Genomic DNA, 11,003 nt, shown 5'->3' with positions numbered 1-11,003 from the left:
CTAAATTACTTGACAATAGTAAAAGTGTTTGCATCTCTGAAGATGATCTTTCTGAGGCTGATTCATCTCTGATTCATCGTATCTCTGAAGATACGACTCTGAGAAGCATGCCATCGTTGAAGCTAATAACCTTGCAACTCTTTCCAGAAATACTCTAGATCATGTGCGTACATCCAAATCCGGAAAGGATATGGCTTTCAAAGCACAAAAGAACACTAAATTACTTGACAAAAGTAAAAGTGTTTGCATCTCTGAATATGATCTTTCTGAGGCTGATTCATCAGATGAAGATCTTGACAAGTCAGTCTCCTTGATCACAAGACAGTTTAGGGATCTTCTTTTGAAGAGAAGTAAACGTTTCTCCAGAGATAAACCCAGGTCATCAGTTAAACTTCATAATCGTGTTCCTCCTAAAAAAAGGATAATGATGAAACTGATGACGAGGATATGCCTCAGTGCTTTAAGTGTAAAGGTTTTGGCCATTTTGCAAATGAATGTCCAAATCGTAAAAAATACATTGATAACAAAGGTCTAGCTGCAACTCTTGATGAAATGTCTGACAACTATGATTCTAATGAAGACGAAAAGTCAAGTGTTGCACTTCTTTGTAAAAATATTTATTTTGATAATTGTAGCAATACATACATCAATCTTGATATTCTTTCAGAAGAAATCTCAACCGGTCTGGAAGAAAAAATGGATCTACTTGTTTCTACTGGAAACTCTTTTTCTGATTTTTCAGGTTTGTCTAGCCGCGTACACATCTCGGGCGTCTGAATCATCTTCCAAGTTGATATGCTCTTACTGTTCTCTCAAAGGTCATGAACTTTCAAAGTGTTTCAAGTACAAACACAAAATGAGATATGTCAACAAACTTCAACGAAAAGCGAATCGATAAGCAAACAAGCTCAAACTTGTTCAAAAATCATTAGAGGTATGTAAACGCATCTCTTCCTTAAAGAAGTTAGTTTCCAAAGAAAATACTAGATCATTAGAGAGAAATTTATGGTCTAAACACTATGAGAAACATGGCTCTATGAATTCCTTTCAAAAAGGATATGGTGGAAAGATTATTGTTCACCCCAGCACAACTTAAATTATTTTGGTTAGTGCATCTTGTCTCATGTGCCTGATCAAAAGAGACAAGATTATGCACACCTCAGGCTTTAGGAAAAGAAAATTCTTTTAGATTATTTAGATTTTCTTTTTTACTTGTTTTTGCTCTGCTGAGCATTGTAAGTCTGGAATTCGTGCCTCTTTTCATATCTAATTGATATTGGAAATGACTTCCCTGTTTAATCAATAAAAGAGGGTTATTCTCGACAATTCTACCCTATTTAGGGTTGAGAGTTGTTCGTACGTGAACTTATGTGTTTAAAATTTCCGTAACCCTATATTCCTTTTTCCTTCACTTGAAACTCTTTTATCATAAGACTGCCTGTCGAGATTATCTTGTGATTTCCTCTCACAATTCCGCTCATATGGATACTCCAAGCATTATGTCGTTTGATGGAAAAGATGTTAATATGATTGTTAAGCCATCAATCATGAAGGAAATAGATAAATCTCATGTAACTCCAACTTTGAAAAGAAAAAGAAGGAATGTGAGGAAGCCAAGAGCTGTTCCTTCAAATTCTCAGAAGTTTTCTGGCGTTCTTGAAGAGTTGAAGGAGACAAGGAAGGAGATTCAGGAAATAAAGGTTATTGCTTTGAGAACTCTTGAAATTCAAAAGGCCCTGGTTCGGCATAAGTTCAAAAGGTTTGTTGGAATTGACTCATTTCTTCATGAACCTTATTTCCCATGGCTGTTGACAACAAGGAGTTCGGGGACGATAAAGAATTTTTCAGAGGTCTCAATGTCTAGGAAACTTTTTATGAGAATTTATTCTTGTGTTTTTAAGAAGGATAACTAGGGTTTGGAATAGCCATTATTGTGAGTACACATAGATATTGCCTACGGTTTCATCTTGCAATGTTTTTAGATTTATTTGTTTAAATTCTAAAGTTTATTTGGAAGATGATTTTTGCAGTATTAATCTTTATGGTTTTATATATTGCAAATTGTTATGGGATATGTTGTTTACGTTCGTGAACCTTGACTTTCCCATATTTTTTCAAAAGTTAACTCTATTATATGTCGGTATGAAAGTATTGATAAAAGATAGAATGAAATTTTGACTACAAAAGTTAAGCCTTTTATGTCATTATGCAAATATTGATGGAAGACAGGATGAACTTTTGTTTACAAAGATTAAGTCTATTATATGTCATTGTGCAAATATTATACTAATATAAAGAAAATAGGGATTTATGGACCGCGTCCACCCTTTTTTACTAAACTACCCTCACTGATTTCTCGATTAAAACTGTGCAGCAAAGGGTGATACCGTAAGTTGACTGAACAATAGAAAACCAATTTCGTTTTCCCTATCGTCTTCTGTCTCAAAACTCTTTTCGTCTGAAACACCTCCCCCATGAAAGAGTTTTCTGAAACACCTCCACCTCCACCATGAAAGATGAACGACGGCTATGGAAAATCGAAGGCTTAACATAAGATTCAATCCAGGTTAGTCTATTTCTTCTCTTTTCCTTAATCACCGCTTTTTGACTTATGATTTTGCCCTAAATTTCGAATTTTTCCTTCCCAATTTCAGCAACCATTGCAATTGATGTCCATTTCTCATTCTACGGAAATATAAGACTTTAACATCACAGGTTGGTCAAATTCCTATAACCTAATTCATTTAAATTTGGGAATTCCAGTCATGGATTTTCAAATAATATAATTTGAGTACCAAAATTGAAATTCAGGTTACTCAACTGTTTTTTTGTGATTCATAATTTTCATTTCCCTTCTCAGTAACTTTCAAATCAGATAAACCGAATTCTATTTGTGAATTTTACTTCTAAAATTTTGGGTCTTATTTAGGTGGGTTCATCTTTAGGAATGGGTTTGTTGTAGTTCTGAAATTATGATTTGTAGATGGTTGAAGCTGATTGATATGGAGAAGTTGTTTGCTACGACATGGATAGATGAATAAGTTAGGTAAAAGTATGAACTGTGCAGGTAAATGAAAATGAAAATGGGGTTGTGATTGTAGGTGGTGGTAGTTCGAGGTAATGAATCAATATAGCAGTTGAGATGATGTGGTTGAGTTTAAGGGCAGTTGAGATGATGTTGTTGAGTTTCAGTCACAATGGTTGTGACAGAGACAAATTTAAAAGAATGGAGATGGTGGTATGTTGTGGCATAGTGGTGGTGATTGTGGCACTGAGAATTATGGGAGGTGAAGCCAAACCAGTTTTATGTGATGTTCATGTGTTGCATGGAGGCTACAGAAAGGGGTTAGTGGAATTGACTGTGAGTGATTATGATGATTGAGATTGATGCTACTATGGGGTGTACAATTGGTTAATGGTTTGCAGAGATTGAGTTAGGTGAAGTTGTGAATGGAGAATAATGATTGATGAGCTGGGAATGATGAAATTGGTAGAAAGTATAGATTGAACTAAATTTTAATTGAATGTTCGCTGAAGTTGCAGATGTTAGTCCATTTCAGATAGTTATAGGTAAACAAGTCCTTGAAAATTGTGAACTTCAAATCCCCCTAGATCAGAACCCCCTAGCTCAGTTGTTTGTTGATTTTTTTATAAACCTCATTTGTTTGTTTGACAATTGTGAACTTCAATATCTCTTTTGATTTTCGGTTCAGGCTATACATGTTTGTGCCACACAGAACATGAGTAACAAAAGTTTTATTTTTTGATTTTTGATCCAGGCAGTACATCTTTGTAGTAACGGAAGGAAAACAAGTCTTTGTTCCCCGTCGTAGCCCTAGAATCATAGAGCAAACTCGAATTCAAGAGTGGATAGAAACATCAACGGAACACATCACTATAACAGAACTCCGTAGAAGTCCTCGAATTGCAGAGCAATGTCGAATTCGAGAGAAAATGGATATGATAAATGAAAGGAAAAGGCAACGTCGCCATGATTTGTACCCACATGAAAGATCTCATGAGATACAACATCGCCGAATTCTTGAGAGAGCCAAATAAAGCTCAATGACAATACACGAAAGTGAACCTTTCCTTGAAAAGAAATGTAATCAACATCGAATTCGGTCATCACAACAGCGACTCCAGAATAAAAATGGGGAACAAGCTGGAACGAGTAATGGTAAGCCAGAATATGTTTACTGTTGATATTCTTTCATTTGCTGTCACACGTAGCCACACGAAAGTATTAGTTACTAAAGGAACCGTTGCAAAGAAGAAGGGAACATACACGAAAAATGTTGTGTATAAAGAAGTCTTTCTGTCTTAGAAAAATACGAGTTACAAATATACATTTTTGATGTAAAAGGACATTTATGATTGAAAAATTATTAAATGAAAAATTCAAGTTTAATCATGATTACTTTTACACATTATGAGTTTTCACCACTTGGCATTGATCGTTGACCGAGTGTTGACTTTGACCGTTGATTATTCCACGATGACAACAGAATTACGAAACAAATGTACTGGCAGGCGCATCACGCATGCATGCCATACTAGTAGTGATAAAAAATAGAATGAATCTTTGATTGTTCCGCAGTATTGGTCTTTCCCTGATCCACATCTTTGTGCATATACTGTGTTGCTCCGTAAGTTCTCTTATGTTGAGCATGACCAATTGAATTGATCATTTTACTTGTGATTAATTCAATTGAGATTTTTGGATACAAATTCATATTCTTATGTGATTTGTTAATGTCCAAAGAAATCCTTCTTTTCTTGTAAAAATAAGGTCGCTCTTGTTGTACTTTCGGGAATGACATGTTATGGGGGAGAGTTCTTAATTGAACTTGTGCTTAATTTCCAAATCTTTGTGAGGAGTGCGGCTGTGGAATATTGTAGGAGTTATCTTGTATCTTTATAAACTCCTTGATGAATACACTAAGTTTCAACTATGTGAAATTATCGAAACAAGTTAGCATGTTGTTCTCTTTTGGTCATGAAGTATCTCTATGAAAATTTCATGAGGATCCCACTAGTTTTCGTACCTTTGCTAATTTATATTGAAAAAAAGGGGGAGAATTAAACTGTAGTTCACACTACAAATACATATGGTTTATAGATCATTATGTAAGGGGGAGTGGTTTTCATGTTGAGATGAAGTATTGACTAAGGGGGAGTGATACATATCACCATAGTATTGTTGTCAAAGTTATGATACAATTGGACTTTGATGCTGTATAATGATACTATGACATTGTATAACAATGATTTACAACAACTGTTTTCTCATTGTTATAGCTACGGATCTTCAACAACAATGATGCCGAACTGAACACATTTGGAATCGTTGGAGTACTTGGAAGTGACGAAGATTTCGAGTAATGTTGAAGAACCAATGAGATCAAGCATTTGGATGAGAACCTACAAAGTTTATTTATTTTATAATCCATATGTATTGATAGTTTTGTCACTAAAATTGATAAAGGGGGAGATTATTAGAGCACTGCTCGGTCGGAATCGCAAGCATTGCTATCTCAAGATTGTTTGTCAATATTAGTGATCAAAACTATAAGTCTTGATTTCTAGTCTACTTATAGTGATGTCTCAGACTAGGATAGATAATGTAGTTGAGCATTAGACTTCACGACGTTCATCAATTGAAGACGAAAAACTACTAAGGAGAGCTTGTGGAACTTCATTAACAAAAGGTATGTGGAGACTAAAACTCATCTATCACTTGGAAAGTTTATTTCTACTCTATCTCCTATATTGATACAAAATTCGAATTACTATATAGTTGTCGATTATACACATTTGAGATTTCGAGCTGAGTTTAACTCGCTTACATATTTCTCGAAATATGTGTTGGTAAGCTTTCGCTTCAACCAAGTTCATCTTATATTCTTGACGAAAGTCAAAAGATGATCATGTGAAAATCACCGAGTAACATCTTACATGGTTTGTGTGATACAATCATTTGGTGTAGACTTGGAATGTTTCATTATGATTATTTCAATCACTTGAAAACTCCTTTGATGCTAATAGTGTGTGAAAATGGCTATTATCATCCTCGAAGAAAGTTTCAATGATTGAAATAAGAGTTCAGAATACTTAACCATCATTGGATTATAAACATAGTGTGCATTCTTGCATTATGTGATCCATGACTGGAACTAAAGTATGCATACTCGTATGCATACTTGAAGTTGTGAAATTCCGTGCACCAAGTACACATACCGGTACGCATACTTGCGTAAGATATAGGTCCGGGAATTTCTGCTGGGTTTTGGAAGTGTACTTAAGTATGCGTACCCGTTAGCATACTGGCGAACCCAAACTCAAACCGGCTACTTAGGTATGCGTACCCTTATGCATACTTGAGTGGTTAAATTTCTAAAATTGGTTGGCTCATGAACTAATACATTTATATATTAAGGAATGCATTCTTTGCAAACCGTGGCTATAATGTTCATGAATTGATTCAAGTGAATCAAATCGATTTTGGTTCAATTGTGTTCTTGTATACTTCTATGAGAATATAGCAATTGAACAACTCTTTAACTAGTTTCATTTGAGTCATTTGAACTAGTTATGGTTAAGATGAATAAGGTTGATATGAGAATATTCATATAGCTAACCTTGGTTAACTACAATTGAGCCCACATGGTGTAAACGTTTGGGTACGGTTACTAAACCTAAATGAGGGTACATTTCATTTGTGTATAACAAGCTAAGTTCGATCTAACGGTTGAAAGATATTAGCTTGAATCTAATCAGGTTTTCATCTATCGCTAAATATTGAATGCTTTGTTACCAAGGTAACTAAGATTGCAAACCCTGATTTGAAAATTACATAAAGGAGAACTCTAGCAACTGGGAAACCTAATCCCCACACCTCCTGTGTGGTACTAGTTGTATAAGCTAGAGTCGATTCTCCTTTAACCTTAGGTTTTTCACGAAACCCTGTAGGTTAACAACATAATGACTTCATTGGGATTGTGAAGCCAGACCCAACTATTTTCTATGTAGTTGTGTGATCTAATCTTGCCATTTCTATCGTATTTGAGTATTATCTTCTCTAAGATTGGCTCGAGATTGAATCTCCGATAGGCAAGATAAAAAGTAGTCACAAACATCTTCGTCTCATCGTTTGTGATTCCACAATATCTTGTTTCGCTACCCTACGATTAAGATTATTGTGAGGTGATTGATATTTCTAGGATGTTCTTTGGGAATATAAGTCTGGTATATCAATTGGTTCCTGTTCAGCTTGATTTATCAAAAGAGGGAACAAAACTCGTAGGTATTTCTGGGAGACAAATTTATCTATTCCTATAGACTTTTTTTGTGTGAGACAGATTTGTTTATCAAGTATTCGACTTTGGGTCGTAGAGACTCTTGGTTGTGGGTGAGATCATCTAAGGGAATCAAGTGCGTAGTATCCTGCTGGGATCAGAGACTAAGGAGCGCAACTGTACCTTGAATCAGTGTGAGATTGATTAGGGTTCAACTACAGTCCAGTCTGAAGTTCATTGGTAGTAGGCTAGTGTCTGTAGAGGCTTAATACAGTGTGGTGTTCAAATCTGGACTAGGTCCCGGGGTTTTTCTGCATTTGCGGTTTTCCTCGTTAACAAAACTCTGGTGTCTTTGTTATTTCTTTTCTGCATTATATTTTGTTATATAATTGAAATATCACAGGTTGTGCGTTGAATCGATCAATTGGGAAATCCAACCTTTGGTAGTTGATTGAAATTGATTGATCCTTGAACATTGGTCTTTGGTACCGTTCAAGTTATTTCTCTTATATTCAATCGAACTCGCAAATTCCTATTTACTGATTGCAGATTGAATTGAGAGATAAAGATATAAAACTCTTTGATATACTTTTCTCTAGATTGAGTCTAACTGTCTAGTTGATTCTCTTGAAAGTATATTGGAGTTTGTCTATTCATATTTCCAAACGAAATATTGGGTGTGGTTTTTAGACCCCTACTTTTTCATGTTCAACTCAGCATCATAGTTGTTGAAGATCCGTATCCATAACAATAAGAAAATAGATGTTCTAAATTATTGTTATACAGTGCCATAATATTATTACACAACATCAAAGTTCAATTGTATCGCAACTTTGACAATAATACTACGGTGATATGTATTACTCCTCCTTAGTCAATACTTCATATCATAATGAAAATCACTCCCCCTTATATAATGATTCGTAAACCATATGTATGTAGTGTGAACTACAAAATAATTCTCCCCCTTTCTGTCAAAATAAATTGGCAAAGGTACGAAAATTAACGGGATCATAATGAAATTCTCATAGAGATACTTCATGACTAAAAGAGAACATATCAATTTTGTTTCGATGATTTCATATAGTCGAAACTTAGTGTATTCATCACAGAATTTATAAAGATACAAGATAACTTCTACATTATTCCACACTCGCACACCCCACACAGATTTGGAAATTAAGCACAAGTTCAATTAAGAACTCTCCCCCATAAAATGTCATTCCCGAAAGAACAACAAGATTGACCTTACTTTTACAAGAAAAGAAGGATTTCTTTGGACATTTTGATATTAAACAGAAACAAACTACTAGTACTAGAAACAAATGTGGAATTGAAACAACACTTCACTGAAACTCCAAGCTTTTATCGCCCAAAAGATATCGATAGATCCAGGGGAAAGAAAAAGATAGAAATCTAATGAACCAAAACAATACCAATAGACTTCCGTAAGTGTTGAATCGTAGCAGTATATAGAGGTTTGGTGAGAATATCAACCAATTGTTGTTCAGAAGGCACAAATTCCATGCTAATGATACCGTTTTCATAGACATCTCTAATAAAAATAAAACCTGATGTCGATGCGCTTAGTTCTTGAGTGATCAACGGGATTCTCAGTGATGCGAATCGCGCTAGAGTTATCACAAAATATCTTCATTATTCCAGTGCCAATTCCATAATCAACAAGCATTTTTTTGATCCATAGAAGTTGAGTACAACATGAACCTGCAGCAATATTCTGCTTCACATGTTGAAAGGGATTGTGAGTTTTATTTCTTGCTATGCCAAGCTATAAGATTCAACCCTACATAGTAAAAAAAACCCAGATGTACTCTTTATGTCTCCCACACATCCTGCCCAATCAGCATCTGAATAAGCAGTAAGATCGGTATTAGTATCAAAAGTATAAGATATACCATACCCGATAGTGTATTGAATGTATCACATGATCCTTTTTGCAGCTGCAAGATGAGACTACTTTGGATTATCCTGAAACCTAGCACAACAACCAACACTAAAAGCAATATCAGGTCGAGTAGCTGTAATATACAAAAGACTTCCAATGAAAGATCGATAGAGTTTTTGATCTACATTGACTCCTTTCTCATCTCGGTATAGTTTACCAGACCGAACCTTGTAACAAGATCCTTAGCATATTTTTCTTGAGATAAGTAAATTCCATCCTTGTGTTGTTGAATTTGTAATCCTAAAAAGAATTTTAATTCACCAACATTGCTCATTTCAAATTCCCTTCCAAGAGAGACTTGAAAATATTTTGCACGTTTCTCGGAAGTTGATCCATAGATGATTTCATCTACATAAACTTGAGCAATAACCACATCTTTCCCCCATTTGGTAAACAATGTTTTATCAGCTCCACCTCTCGAAAAACCTTTCCTAAGAAGAGAAGTAGTTAGTTTTTCGAACCAGGCACGAGCTGCTTGTTTTAATCCATATAATGCCTTTTTGAGCTTAAAGACATGATCTGGAAAGTCTGCACTTTCAAATCCTTTAGGTTGAGCAACATAGACCTCTTCATTTAAACATCTTTTTAAGAATGCGGATTTTACATCCATTTGAAATAGCTTAATCTTGAGAAGACAAGCATGAGATGATAACAAACGAATGGACTCAAGGCGTGCCACAGGAGCAAAGGTTTCGTCAAAGTCGATACCTTCAATATGTGAATATCCCTGAGCGACAAGTCTGGATTTATTTCTGACAATGGTGCCAAATTCGCCTGACTTGTTCTTGAATATCCATTTGGTACCAACAATATTGATATTGGAGGAACACGGTACGAGCTCCTATACATCTTGTCTTTGAAATCGGTTTAACTCTTCATGCATTGCATTCACCCAAAAGGGATCACTAAGAGCTTAATCAATATTTTTCGGTTCTACTTGCGATAGATAACAATCAAAATTGCAAATATTTTGAAGTTGTCCTCTCGTCTTAGCAATTAATATTTTCCTCCAATAATACTGTTAGTATCATGATTCTTTTGAACCCAGACGTGTCGTGGAGGAGCACGTTCTTGTTCAACTGGAATAACCTAACTATGGATTTTCTCCTCGTCACTATAAACGTCAGGATCAACAACGGTTGGAACAACTTATACTGATTCTGGGATTTGCTTGACTTTCTCAATTGTCTTAGTTGGAGGCAACTCAGCAAGAGAGTCATCATGACGAAAATTTCTCATATCGTCAATGATAACATTTGCTGATTCCATCATAACTTGGGTTCTAAGATTAAATACTCGAAAACCACGACTGTCAGATGCGTATCCAAGAAGGATATCTTCATCACTTTTAGAATCAAATTTCCTTTTTTTTTCTCGATCTTTCAGAATGTAGCACTTACTTCCAAACACTCTGAGATAATTTAAGTTGGGCTTCTTATCGTACCACAACTCATAAGGAGTATTTAGGGTATTTGACCGTAGATAGACATGGTTGATCAAGTATCATGTTGTAAAAACCGTTCTCCCCAAAACTTTAATAGTAAGTTTTTTTTATGAAGCACTACCCTTGCCATTTCCTGAATGTTCCTATTCTTTCTTTCTGCAATGTCACATCCATTCGCATTGAAGACAACTTTGTGGCCTTTTAACTAACAAAAAGAAGATTAGCAGTCATACCTTTAACGTATACTACATCATGGATTTCAGAAACGCCAGGTAATTTGATCGTCCCCTTCTTG

At 35.3% G+C, this 11,003-nt stretch overlaps 1 long non-coding RNA gene across 1 annotated transcript; it reads left to right on the top strand.

Annotated features, from left to right (window-relative positions):
• Positions 1-2,421: 2,421 nt before the first annotated feature.
• On the top strand, positions 2,422-4,428 carry LOC113292931. Its single transcript, XR_003331953.1, has 3 exons — positions 2,422-2,566; positions 2,655-2,715; positions 3,780-4,428. It is a non-coding gene; the product is annotated as an uncharacterized LOC113292931 (long non-coding RNA).
• Positions 4,429-11,003: the final 6,575 nt, after the last annotated feature.

Source organism: Papaver somniferum, chromosome 7, assembly GCF_003573695.1.
Source record: "Papaver somniferum cultivar HN1 chromosome 7, ASM357369v1, whole genome shotgun sequence".
Lineage (NCBI taxonomy): Eukaryota > Viridiplantae > Streptophyta > Magnoliopsida > Ranunculales > Papaveraceae > Papaver > Papaver somniferum.
This window is presented reverse-complemented; position numbering and strand designations above follow the sequence as displayed.